The sequence below is a fragment of the Pezoporus flaviventris genome, unplaced genomic scaffold, assembly GCF_033815535.1.
Source record: "Pezoporus flaviventris isolate CSIRO_AGI_PZ_B2104156 unplaced genomic scaffold, CSIRO_AGI_Pfla_v1 ptg000007l, whole genome shotgun sequence".
NCBI classification, from domain to species: Eukaryota; Metazoa; Chordata; class Aves; order Psittaciformes; family Psittacidae; genus Pezoporus; species Pezoporus flaviventris.
Genome location: NW_026892555.1, coordinates 35,844,796 through 35,859,581, shown reverse-complemented (window position 1 = coordinate 35,859,581; position 14,786 = coordinate 35,844,796).

Sequence of the window (14,786 nt, the reverse complement as noted above, 5' to 3'; positions counted from 1 at the left end):
ATTCATAAAATAATTCTGTCTGATCTTAAACTATTGAGGACAGATTTTTTTTTTTCACCTTTTTGTGTCTTGAAAAATACCAGTCATGCTACTGGCATATTTTAACAAAACTTTGTTGTGGTTTAAGCCTACAACTTTGGGAAATTTTAGGGGAAAAAATACTAAAATATGAATTTAATCCCTCAAAAAATTACCTGCATGCAATTACTGAAGCCACCTTATTTCAAAATAAACCATTAAATAAAAATAGACACAACTAAGAGTTACTAATAAACTTCACAAAGCTATTTAATTTGCTGCAAGAGAAATCAGAATGCCTCAGTATATTATTGTCAGGTAGGCAATAAATTCTTTTATAGCATAACACAATGAAAAAGAATATTCTAAGACAGAATATAAATAAAGATGTCCTAAAAGGCCTTTCATTGCATAGTATCAGAGAAGTTTAGGCTTTGTTTTGCATCTACAGACCTACATTGAAGACAGACTGGAACTGATGCTCAGTCAGAGATGGCAGGAATGATAACATGGTCTTAATATTACCTACACTGCTTCACTAGCTACAAAAATTGTTGTGACCAAACCACTCTAGCCTAAGTGAGTAACTGTCGTGGTTTAAACCCAGTCAGGTAACTTGTTCACTCACTCCCAGTGAGTGGTGCCGAGCTGACAACAATCAAGGTCCGTGTCAGTCTCCCCCCCCGCACCGGGGCTCTCCCCTTCCCCGCTCCCGGAGGAACGGGGAGGAGGATCGAGAGAGTGCAACTCCTACGGGTTGAGACAAGAACAGTCCAGCAACAAATCACCACCGCTACTATCAGCTAAAACAATGATAAGGGAAAATAACAAGAGAAGAGAATACGATACCACCGGCCAAGAAAGCGAGTTCCACCTGGAAGCCCCTGTCCTTCCGGGTAACTCCCAGTTACCCCCCACCCCGGGCATGACGTGCTGTGGTATGGAATACGTCCCCAGCTAGCCCGGGTCAGGCGCCCCGTCTCTGCTTCCTCACAGCTTCCCCTCCTCCCTGGCAGAGCATGAGCCTCACAGAGTCCTTGGTCAGGGTAAACATCACTTAGCAACAACCGAAAACATCGGCTTCACCAACACTGTTCTCAAGCTAGAAGTCAAAACACAGCACTGCACCAGTTAACACAAAGGAAAAACATGACTGCTACTGCTGAACCCAGGACAGTAACCATGGCTGACGTGATGGGCACCAGAAATGCAGCTCTAACTCTGCAGGTTCAAGGAGTCTTACGAACTACTCCAAGAAAACAGCAGCACAAAACAAGAGGTAGTCCATACCCAGTAGTGTCACATTTCATGTCACATTTCAAATTGGGGTCCCCTGTGCAAGCACCTGGGGAAGGGCCATAAAGATGATTCAGAGACCAGAATATCTAACGTATGGGGAGGGAGCTGGGCCTGTTCAGCCTGGAGAAGAGAAGGCTTGTGAGGATCTTATCAATGTATATAAATGTTTGATGGAATGGAATGAAAAAGATGAACCGAGGATCTTTCCAGTGGTGTCCAGTGCAAGAGGCAGTGGACAGAAATAGAAATGAAAGAAATTCCCCTTAAACATAAGTTGAAGTTTCACTTTTTACCATGGGGATGGTCATACACTGCCATAGGTTGCCCAGAGAGGTTGTGGGGTCATCATCCTTGGAAATACTTGAAAATCAATGGAGCACTATCTTGAGTAACCTGCTACAGGTGACCCTTCTTGAGTAGGGGGGGTGGGCTAGATGATATCCAGAGGTCCTTTTCAACCTCAACCACTCTGTGATTCTATGGAATATGTGGCTTTGAATTCCCTCTGGCGATGGACTTCCACACAGTCCTTTTGCTTCTACAGTGCTCAAAAGGCACTTAGTCAAGGCCAGTAAAAACAAGTTACAAGAAGTGTTGGAGAAAGAATTGTTCTTACCCCAGGAAACCTAAAGGGTACATTACACCTAAAGGGGGGGGGGGGGGAGGGGATAATTTATTTTCTTGAGAAGCTTTAGGTATTTTCAGCATCCTGAAGACAATATTCAGCACATGAATGTTAGACTTTTCATGAAACATGCAATAAAATGTCTTTACCTTCACTTTATCTTATAAAGTATCTATATAAAAACCTTAGGAGAAGTAGTCTCTAAGTGAAGTCACCCAATGTGAATCAGGCAATGTACAAATAAGGATAAACCTCATATTTTTGTCTCAAAATTTCCCTGTTACAAATAATAACTCAGTACCACTCAAAGGATGAGTGAGACAATTTCTTGTCAGATAGTAATATTCCCTGTTACCCCTTATTAGTCATGACATGAGACCTTGTACAGCAAAAAAAAATTACTCTTAACATTCAAACAAAATATCTCTGCTGGTTTTTGCTTTTCAGTATAACTACAACATGAAAGGAGGCAGCTTTATGCTAAAAGGTTTGGGTTTTTTTTTAATGAAAGACCAGCAACTGTGGTAAGTGCTGCATATCCTCAAGCTCTGACTAGTAAAACTGTTGTAATATTCTACAATGTGCTGGATGTAAGGCACAGATGTAAAAAAGAAACGGACAAAGAAAGCTTTACAAATATTTTAAAGAATTTCTAAATGCCTTCCGAAGACTGTAATTTTTTTTTTTTTTTCTGTATGTGAGGTCAGGTTCTTACCCTTAGGAATCTATTCAAGTACAGTAATAATTTTTTTAAAAAGGGCTTAAAGTCTATTGCTTAAAAACAATGACAAGAAGAAGTGATGTAAAAAACATAACTTAAAATGTCACTAGGTAGGATTAGTTAAACTTTTTCTGTGTAAACTTTTTTGATAAATCAGAGGTCTTCATGAAAAGTCAGGACTTAATCCCCAAGTATTTTTGAGCAGGAAAAATTCAACCATGCAAAGTGCAAACCAACAGAATTCATTTATCAGCCAAAACAGGACAGAAAAGCTCTCCACAACTTTTTTTTTTTATTATTTTATTTTTTTCCCCAACTTTTATCTCAAATCTCTGGGGAAAAACCTGGTATGAGGCATCCTGTGGTAACATGCCCATGACATAGTATCCTGTAGTCCATTGGCTTTTGGGCCTAGGGACTAACCCTAACCCTTAGTCCTGGGGAGTATAATTTTGAAGATAAAATTAAATATTTTGAGGAAAGAAATAAAATCTGTAATTTTTTGAATAGGTGCCTTACTGTACTCTTCCAAATGTAGTTGGATTATTGGCTAGAGAAAAGTGAGGTGATGAAAAAGAATACCACTTCACAACATGTCCTGTTGCCACATACTTTTATGTTAAAATCAGACATACATATGTGCCTTAACACATACATATATATATATGTATTATATTCTATGTATCTGACAGTACAAAACCAACCTTTTTCTGCATTAGGAGTGAAAATGTGCTCTGCAAATCAGGCTATAGCCTTTCCAGCAACTGTTTGAAACTGAAGCTATATCTAAACCTTTATCTACAAGCTTCTGTGTCAAAAAAATCAAGGCTGCTGAAGTCTGCTGTGGTATCATGGGAATATGTTTGGAGGATGCTGTTTCACCAGTAGCTTTTCAGCTTGAACTGACATTTCTCACTATTCATACCCATCAATGTCAAAAACTATATCAGGTTTTGCAGCAAAGTTTCTACATTTGCCTTAAAGGGTGTCAGTCAGTCTATGCTCTGTGCAGTTAGACAGGCTCGGTGGGCAGCAGGACTCCCAGCTGTGCTGAAATGCAGTCTGCACAAACACCCATGCTAGACACCTAACCATCCTGACAGCAGCTATACTCAGAGGAGGACATGCTTTTCCCCCACACAGCTGATGCTCTCCCTCCCTGTAACTGCAATAGCTTTTCACTGGAAGTAGGAGTTAGTGTTACTATGGTAGAGTGTTTTTGCTTGTTTTTTAAAAGGTGTTTAATAGTAAGCACAGGGTTGAATGAATGTGTCATCTGCCAGACTCTGCCCACATTGAGCAGAAAAGGAAGCTGAGCAGTCAAGCTGTTTTCAACGTGTGTCTCCTGATGATTACAGGGGAGTTGACTGGCTGCAACACCTCATCTCATTTCAACACCTTGTTTTGAATTCAGACCTTTGAAAGATAGGTTTCGTAGGTGGGAGACATAATAGTAAAATTAAGATCTCAAACACTTTTTCAGGTGTATTTCTAATGCTGCTCCAGACATAAACCTAGCTTTCATCTGCATGCATGAAGTTGCCAGTGAGTTGAGTTCTGTAGCCTTCCATTCACCACTAACTGGTGATTAGATACCACCATACCTTTCCCAGAGAAATAATATAAATAAATAAATAAATAAATAAATAAAATAAGAAAGTATGCAAGGCCTTTACCACGGCTAATCAGAGGAAGAGAAATAAACAGCTTTCATCCTATAATAAGAAGTAGCCTAACTCAAAAGTAATTAGCAAAAGGGAGCAATTAATGTGATGAACAGGCAAAATTAGTCCACTTAGAAACTATCCATCTAGTCACCATGTAACAAGAAATAAATTTTCAATATTTTTACATGGGAAAAATTTATCTGAGGCAGCAAATAGGAAAAAGGATGATCCTACTATCAGTTTGGAAAATGTGGTGACAAAAGTTCCTTTTTGCTCCTTCACCTCTTTCAGGAATAAAAAGAAGAGGAATGTACTCATGATGAAGAAACATATCCAACTATATCCAATTCAAGGCTGCTGAGGAGTAGATTTACTCGAGCTGCAACTGAAACACAAATTTCAACACAGCTTCTTCCACAAGTCATATCCAAATTAGGGGCTGTTCACAGTACACATCACAGTCATCAAAAATCACAGCACAGTCCTCAAAAAGCAGTTTATTGTTCAAGCTCTCCAGTTTCTCAGTTTCATGTATTTGCAGTATTGGTGTTGAACTCCATCATTCAAAGAACCAACAGAAAGCACACAAGCTTGAAGGCTTCAGAAGATGTCCTTCGTGTATGAGAAACTGTACGCAGTACAGCTGGAAAAAGGAAATTCAGTGTTTTTCTTCCATCTTACTTTTATGATTCCAGAATGACGGGAGCAAGTTTTTCATACAGGAAGAATTAGGGAGCTAAAGTGACCTCTTCCATCTTTATTTGTACTATCTGTAGCATACTTATCTCATTCCACTCTTTCCTAATGCTACAGATTTACAGTGCCAACAAACATAATGAATGAACTGAATTCACCTTTAAATCCCAGGAAACTTTAGCAGCCTGTATCCACTGAAATAACACTGTTATTGCAACAGCTTTGGGTAATAAACTCCTAACTGGACTGACAGAAGTCTAGTCTTTGTTGAATACCTCTGCTAATTATCTCAATACAGAACAAGCTGTTTACTTTAATGTTTATTTTCTTGAAACACAACAAGACTTCATTGTTTGAATTACTGCATAAATATGGAGCTGAGAAATAGTCACTGGTGAACATTATTCATGGATGTAGAGGTCTTAAATGATTCAGACTCTGATTCACTCACATCCTCAATAATTATCGCCACAAAAGGGAACACATTTTAAAGAACAAGATGTGAAATTAATGTTCTGAAGAATTTGTAAAACAAAACCTCTACAGATTTTTTTCAAGTTCGCTATGAATTGTTACTGACTCCTAATAGCTCAATCAGGAGTCTTTCATTTTTAAACAACCGTGGTACATGGATTTTTTTTCATTATAAAATCAGAAGAGAATCATGAAGTAACTGGAAACTTTTAGAATTACTTTATCCCAGTTTAGACCCATTAATGCTGCACTTCTGCTTTCATGAGAATATATGGGGTTTAAATCACTGGATTATTTTGTAGAAAGATAAACAATTCTGTCAACATCCAGAAGAGTCATCACTGAGCCAAAACTTTTGGGAGATTTACTGCAAAGTTCTTTGGGACATCTACTTGAAAATTAGGAGCAGGTTTTTTCTTCTGTTCTTGACTTTAATCAGCCATGTAAGAGAATTTAAAAGTATCTTTAAAAACTCCATCACATGCAACCTAGAAAGCAACAAACCTGAGATTTGGGTTATGTAGCTGACAAACATTTCTGTCCTTAAGCATGAGAAAGGTGTTCTATAAAGATTAGCTTAAGAATCCTTTGGAAGTCTTAGATATTTGAACAAACACCGTGTGTTGCAGTCTTGTCTCAGAATACCTGACTTTGTTAACTGAATGTACCACATGATACTGTATTTTTCTTAGCTATGTATGTCATGCTTTTCTACTTTTGGTTTTCAGTCATGCAATCAAGAGTGTTCAAAATACCAAGTGATGTAAATCAGCCACACAGCATAACATAGTTTAAGAAAATTGTTTGTATGAACTCTTTGATGAATATTCCTGAATAACAAATATGGTTGTGCAGATAAATGAAAATCTAATCGCAAACTATTCATGGGCAAAGAAAGGGGGTAATCTTTTGACCAATGCTATCAGGTAATATTTATTCAGTTTTAACTTTGGTATTCATTTGAACCTTTGAATATCTATGAAATCTGAGAAGTTTTCTCATTCTGCTTGAGGTGTGCCCAGGTCTAACAGAGTGATGCTGTAATTAAGGTTTCCCTCATAAATATAAGAGATTAATCTAAATAATGAAATTGCTATCTAGTATTACTTTATATTTGCCTGGATCACCAGGGAAATCTTTGAGCCACAGGTTTGATTAGATGACCTCCAGGTGTTCGTTCCAATCTACATGATACTTTGATTCTATTTCCAGAGAAATCATGAGGTAAGTAATAGCGTAAAACTTGCACCAGGATCAACATTTGCATAGAAACCTTATGTGTTCTTCCCTAGGTCTAATAAAGTTCTACCTGATTTGTACAGGTTGTATAATCATAGAAAATAGGGCTAAAAGAAGAAGACGCATGTAGTTTGTCTCCCTCCATCTAGTCCATGATAATCATTTCATTATGAGACTGGCATCTATAATAATTAAATAATGCAAGTTCTGTTACTGCCATAAGATGCCACATGGGCGATTAAAGCGAAAGTGTATTCCATGTAGAAAGCTTACCCATTTAATTTCATACATTTGGCTGTACATACCTTGATTATGAAAAGCTCAGGATGATACAAGATTCGTTTATTCACAAAAGGTCACTTCTTAGGAACTGTCTTCACCATTCAAGAGTAATAACACTATAGTTACTTTCATTGACTGGATAGAGATTTCTGATTACTGAAAAGGGGTTGGGTTTGGGTGATTTTGGTTTATTGGTGATTTTTACTTTGAGAACATAAAACAGAAGATAGAAAATACATGTCTTGATAATGAGGTAAGAGAGCAAGAATACGTAAGGCTGGAGTCCAAGAAATGGAGAAGAAAACAGTTGCAATGGCTCAGGTGAGAAAAGTGGTAGGGAAAAACAAGTGGTGATAATGAGGCTCAGATAAAAAAGGGTTGCGAAACACTTGAACCGAAAGATGTAAAAAAGACTGTACTAAATCTTTGGCAAAGCATCTGGTTGCTCCAGCATGTCTAATCATCAGACAAAAAAAAAAAAAACATAAATGGTCTTATATCTATATATAATTTCTATAATTTGAGATATTTCAGGGGTTTTTCTTTTTTGTTTGGTTGGGGGTTTTGGCAGTTTTGTTGTTTTTTTTTTTTTAAGGTTTTGGTGCCAGCCCCAGGGTTTGGGTTGGTGTTTTACATCACTGGGACAATGGATCCTTCCTGAGTGCATCTGTGTGTTTAAGCGTTGTGTTCAGATGCAGGCAGATGTCATCCGTCATCCTACTATCTGTCAAGACAGACAACACACAGGAAGATGTGATAAGCTCAAAAATTACAGAGTGAACAGTACTGTTCAGCTTCAGTTCTTCACCAAAACCATAAGCTATCCCTTTCTCCTGCTTTAGCACCCTCCAAGGACTCTTTGTTTTGTACAAAGCATACAAATGTATTGAGTTTGAAAGCTTCTAAATAGCTATTCTGCTTCAAAACTTGGTCTCATCACATTTTGAAAATAAAATGTATGCAGTCTGCAGCCAGTCTTCCAAGGATTAGAGAAAGGATAAACATTTGAGAACATGGTAGACTTCTCTGCAAATCACGTCAATTTGTTCATGGATATTTTTAAATTCAATTCAGATTCATTGTTTTGAAAACCCCTAATTTCTTTGTTTGCACATAACTGTTGCCTTTCTATTTTAAATGAAACTACAATGGATCAGTAGCCATAAGGTTGAACAGATTCCTAACAAGAAGTTACGTGCTGTGTATTTTTATCCAAAATTCCCAGCCTGAGTACATCCAGAAAAGATACACATTGGCCAAGTTTCCCAAACCAGAAATGCAGACCTGAACATTATCTAAAGTTAGATCATCATACTGTGTTCACTATCCAAATCCTGTCATCTTACTCGTTCTTCCTATTTTGAGGTAGTCAAACAGTAATTCCAGATCTGAACTGTTAGTAGGGAAAGTATGGAATTTACATCTGATACCACGGTTCAATTCTTCTTTGTGTAACATCAGATATTTGCACCTAGAAAATGTGGACTTAGAAAAATGTGAAGATTTTGGCTGTGAAGTATCTTCGACCTTAAATGTTGATTTTTAAATTAGTTAATTGCCCATCCATTTTGGAGATCATAAAAGAACCTAGAACTTATACCTTTTGCTCAGTTAATGTAAATTGGGTATTTTATTTAATTTGTTTGAAATCAGTTTTACCAAGGTGAAGTACCATGAAGTGATACAAAAATTCAGTGGTTAAGAAAGAGAAATTGAATGGAACAACACATTAGTGCAATTTGTCCTATGGAAACCATATTTGAACTACACCTATCTACAATCATATGACTTTTTCTGTTGTTACTGAACATTGACAAATCCCATTTTGTCAGTAAAATAGCAGCAAATAGGAGCTTCCCCTGGTTTTCACCTCTCTCTCATACCTAGCAAGTGTGAGAGTTGCTTTTCCTTTCCCACCACTGCCCAGGACCACTCGTCCACACAAGCAGGTTGTTCTGCCTCTCTTAAGTGGGTACGATACTTGGGCTGTTTTCTTCCACCAGCTTCTTCAGCTGATAGTCTTTCAGCTACAGTTCAGCCTCCAGCAGATGAACTCAGATTCACCTGGAACCTACCTCCCTATTTATACTATCTGTTGGGGTTGGGTTTGTTTTTTTTTAAATTGACAGCATTTGAGGCAAAGTTTTCAGAAGGGAGCTGTATGGTGGGACAGCTGATGCGACCATCCTTACTCTCTGTGTGACAGTTTGTGCCTCACTCAGCCTTAAATCATTTTCTTCCACAAAGCTGCACCTAGCAATTACTTTTGGTGTCTGTTGCAGAGCTGTCAGTCCCGCATCAGCTGTCAGGAGGCTAAATTTCACTCTGTGCCTCATCCCCATGGCCCTGACTGACAGACATCCTGCAGTGTGCGCATCCAACTCCCCCAGCTTTCTGCAAGGCTGCTTCTCCCCCTGGATCAAGCTCAAACCCTGGGGGTTTAAGCTGTGCTCCGCTCCCCCCCCGGACTGGCTGGTATTGGGAAAAGGCAGGTTGCAGTGAGGACCAACAGCACAGAGAAGGACCCAGCAGCACAAGCTGCTAACGGAGGATCTCTCCACTCCTAGATCCCTCTGTACCAACTCCCCCATTCCTCCCCATGAGACTTCTTCCCAGTACCCACACTCCAGCTGCTTTCTCAGGGAAGGGGGAAGGAAGCCTCTTCCCAAACAGTGCAGCTCTCCTGCTTGAACAGCCTTTGCATCCAAGGGAGCGCGTCCAGCATGTGCAAGAAGTGCCACACATTCAACCAGGGATGCACAGAGCTTGTCTGTGTCAGTTTCTCACACTGGCAGCCTGACACTGCCAGGACACATCACCTGGCCATGCCTTCCTCTCTGCATTATCCTGAAGCTGTATATCACAACACAACATAATACGTATTTTAGAAAACATCTCAGCTTCTAAAAAGGTCCAGTATTAAATGTACAATGATGCCACAACGAAGAGGATACTCTAAATAAATACACGTTTTTAACAGCAAAGTTAAATGTTTCCCAGTAACCATCTGGGATATAGTCCAGTTCTTTGAAAAACACTAACTACTTCAGTCTTTGAGATTAAACAACCTTCTTTTGTAACTCTACAGAAAATGTCTTTGGATATTAAGTACTCCTTTGTACAGAGTACTTTGCACAAAGTACAGTACTTTGCACATAAAAATCCTTAGTATCAACTCCAACTATACCTATAAAAAAAAAACAAATACACATTACTGGCTTCTCATGCAGATGACACAACAAAATGACCCTGCTGAGCCATGCTACCTCTGTGACTAAAGTGACTCCTGGCTGTTTCAAGAAATGTGTACTTTCTGTTTTTCACAAGCAGGTTTAGTTTGGCTGCTAACCAGCCACAAAGTGAGATATTGTATAAAAATTTAAAAAAACATACAAATGACACAAGAATCCTGCCAGCTTTCCCTCCGTGTTTATATCTACTATAATCCAAAGCCAAGATGCAAAAAGGTTATTTTTCCTTTTATATATAAGTGTATATTATATAGACTCATACACAGATACACAAACCTGTTTCTTTAAATATTGTGAAAGATCAGATTGTTTCTGTAAACTGATCATTAAGTACTTAAAAATAAAAATAGTAAGAAAGTAAATTTGAAAGTAAATTTGTCTTCCACAGCACAGCTGAATCAAAAACATGGGCTGGTCCTTCTCTAACCTCACAAACCTCTTTGTCTTATTCTACACTAACCTTGGAGTTATTGTTTTCTAAAAGCTGCTCAGCTCTTACAAGAAAAGTAACAATTATGCATTTCCAGACATAATTTTCCTGACATTATTTCTGTAGATTTTTTAGATAACAGGAGAGGACCTATTTTCAGCACTTACATTTGCTCATAATTTGCCTAAGAAAACAATGACTGCAGCATTAAAAATCACACTGGTGTTAAATGCTTTCATTGTTTGGATTTTTTTATCCACTGAGAAAAGTAAGTCTAAAGTTGGGGAAAACATTGAAGAATGCAAGATGTTTTCATTCCTTTTTATGGTGTGTGTGAGTGGGTGTGCAAATTACTTCTCACTCTTCCTTAGATCAAATTTTTTCCTCTCCTTTAAATGCTATGGGAAAACCATAAAAAACCTGATTGAAGGGGAGACATCAAACTACATTGTTTTCAATGTTACACAAGATTCACTTTTGACTTCATATCACAAAAATCTACAATGCAATATGGATGGAGACAGTTCACACATGGGCAAGAGTGGGACAAGTCAGGGCTGGGATGTTGCAATCAGATCATGTGAAACAGAATGGCTTTGCCATCCTCGGTCACAATGTCTTACGGGACCACTGTGCAGCGTCAGAGTTAGAAAAAAGGCCCAACTTGTCAGCTGCAGTACACTGACTCTGGTGTAAGAAGGGGAAAAGGAGAAAAGCCACAGCAGTGCCCTGGTGGGATAGAAGGAGAAGGACTTAAAGCTGCTGAGAAATCCAAACTTGATCTACAAATGAAAGGTTGTTTGACTATTTTCACTTTAAAAGAAAATTGCTGAAGTGGAAAATGCTTTGAGCCCTCTAGGAATACATGTGAAGTTTTGGGGAAAAAAAACCCAAGCCACCTAACATACAACCAGTTTACAGCAGACCTTTGGTGAATAAAATACTGGGCGTGAACTGCTGCTGAGCTACTGCTGACAGTGAGGTGGAAGTCGTTCTCAGTCCATGCCACTTTCCCAGCTCTTGCTGATCTTAATACTCGCCTTTTATAGTGCTCTGCATAGAAGGTAAGACCCTATCTCATTGTTGGAGACAGAGAAACCAAGACATGGGTCAGCAGAAGCACCAGTCAACAATGGATCTTCCCCATGCTCATTGTGCAGCCATATTAAGATGGGAGCAGATGAGAAGTTACAGACTCCAAATGCAGGATTTTATCTGCAGGTTCAAGCTGCCTGAAAAGGAATTAGATCTTACTCATCATTATGAAAGGAAGGATTGGGGTTTGCTGAACCCACTGCTAACAGTTCTGAAAAGGATTGAAAACCATGAGCCGGAATGTACTGTCTCAACCGAGGTGCATCTCCAGCTATACTGAAATAAAAGGAACATTTTAAGCTATGTATGTATATGTATAAATATATGTAGATATATGTATAAATATATAAAAAAACCCATATCACATTACATACACACAGTAGATGTAATTATATGCAAGGTTAACATACATCTTGTATATATAAGAGGCTGAATATGTTTGTTAGTGAGCTAAGTAAAAACGAGTTTAAATAATTGTTAGGGGTTTATTCACCCACTAATCTGTGAACATTTGTGGAGGCAAAACACAGTGATTGGGGTGTCAAGCACAGCTGGTAATGCTTTTAAAACAGATAAATTCAAGACCATGTTTCCCTGAAGACAAAACATATGCTAAGCTCAGAGGCACGCATTACAGACAACAGATCCTGAGGAAAGATGACTGAAGATAACGTGTTGTAGGGGGTTCAGTTCAACATTAGAGAACATAATCACACTTGGATATATAGGTGGGAATAACAAAGGGGCACAATACTGTGTGCAGGTCTAAAAAGAGAGGCCCTGAGTCCCAGGGGAAGGGAGATGAGAAGTGGAGGCACAAGACAGCTATGATCAACCTGATGTGCAAAATGGGAAGAAACACCACCATGCAAGTATAACACTCTGCTTAGTCTGCTAGGCCATGATACTGCTGAGATACTCCTGGCTGGGTGAATCTAAAGGACCAAAAGCCAGTGCACAATAGGCAACACAGAGCACCCTTTTTCTTCCAATGGGAGTTTTCCTGTGGCCGAGTCAGGGTGTCTGTGCAGAGGTATCTGTTCCCAAAGCATCTGTGCACCACAATAACAGAGATGTTGGTAAGAACTGGGGGGGGGGGGGGGGGGGGAAAGGGGGGGGGGGGGGGAACAGAAAAGACAGAAGGTTTGGAAAAAAGTAATAGGAATGACAAATATTTAGCAACACCTTACATGAACAGAGTCTGGTTTGCTCATGTGCAGACAGGCTTGTGAGACCAGATCACTTACCTGTTTTTTTCTAGCTATGCTAACCTGGGCCCTTGCAGCTCACTTTTCCACTCCGACCAGTTTAAAACAGTAAAAAAACCCTCTGAAGCTCTGAGGTAGTGGTGCCCACAGCATCTGTGCTGCATGCATCTGCAGCAGAACCAGTCAGAACAGAAAAAGGGAGAGGACTCAACTTTGCTAGGACTCTCATTGCTTATTATAGGAGGTAAGAAAACTAGAGGAGCATTACAATAGGAGTGACAGTACATTCAGCCTCCAGGAGTGACTTGCATTTGGGAACTACCATGTGTTTTTTGCCTCAATTAAAAGCAAACTAAGTCCCTGGAGTGGTCTGGTTGCTCTGAGACACTGAATCAAGACTAGGTGGGTTTTTTTAAAAGGCCAACCAGCTTTGTTGCAGGTCAGCACAGAAAGTGCCTAGTGAAATTCTGGGCTGGCTAGAGAAATTGATCCCAAAGATGCCTTGGTCCTCTCTCTCCTGACCTTGGCCTCTGGATTTACACTCCTCCTCTCTCCCAGTACAGAAAGAGCAGGACTTCTCTCCAGCAGCTTCCAGAGCAAGCACCCAGCTGAAGAGATAGTTCTGAACTTCAGCACTGGTCACTGAAAGGCCTTTCTATATGGAGTAGAATCAGCTTTGAAGGGAAACGACGGGAAAAGTGTGGCTCTGTAACCAACCAGTACCCTCCCCGCCAGAGCTGCAGAAGAGGACTGTGCCCTTCTCTTTGCTCCCAGAGGACTAGGACAGGAAATGACTCTCTGAAAGTCTGATCTGTGTTTTTCATGTGGTTTGCTTCATGCTGGGTGGCTTAAATTCTTTGCTATAAAGGGAAAAGGAGAAGGATTTCAAACAGCCACTGGGCTATCAAGCTTGTATTTCTTCTCTGCCATCAACCTGCCAAAGACCTTTGTTAATTATGATTTTGGCTGGAGTTTCAAGTAAGTTTGAGACCAGAAGCAAAAGTCCATTCCCTCTCCATGCCACCTTCTCACCAAGCCACAGTCTTTAGAAAATAAATGCAGAGGTTTTCAACAAAGAATGGTCAGAATGAGGCTACTGCTTTTTGTAAGCATCAGGAATACTGTGCAACTCCCATGTAGCTTTAAAAGGGCAGGAAAAGGAGTGCAAGAGGATCATTTAGAAAATCAGCTAGCTATCCTGCAAACACCTCATAAGGCTGCCTAACCAACATGCACTGGAAGAGGTAATCTACAGCATATGCCTGAATTTCCCAATCTCGGTCTGCCTCTGTAATATTAGTTGTATTTATAGACTGCAAAATGAGAATAGAACAGAGTGATTGTTTAGTCTGATATTTTGTGTAAGAGAGGCTTTAACATTCCCCTACATTAATTCTTGATCCAAGGCCAAGAGTCAATTTAGCTAGTCCATTAGTTTTCAACCTTTTACAATTTGCATACCCTTAAACTTTCCAATAGGTTTGAAGATGCTGCATAGGGATCCCAGGCCCACTGACAACCAACTTGCTCTCCTTAGTTACCTTTTTTAGATTCCTTCAGAGTGACAAGTGACCCCTAGACCACCAAGTATTCACAAACACACACAAAAAAGCACATATACCTTTCAAAAAACAGCCAGTCTATTTTAAATAAATTCAATTTTTAAACTGAGGATGAAGTATTCCCCCTCAATGCTGAGTAATAAATTATGCTCATGGATAAAAGCTCACCATTTCTCACCTGAATTACTCTGGTTTCAGCTTCCAGACAGTGTATGCTGT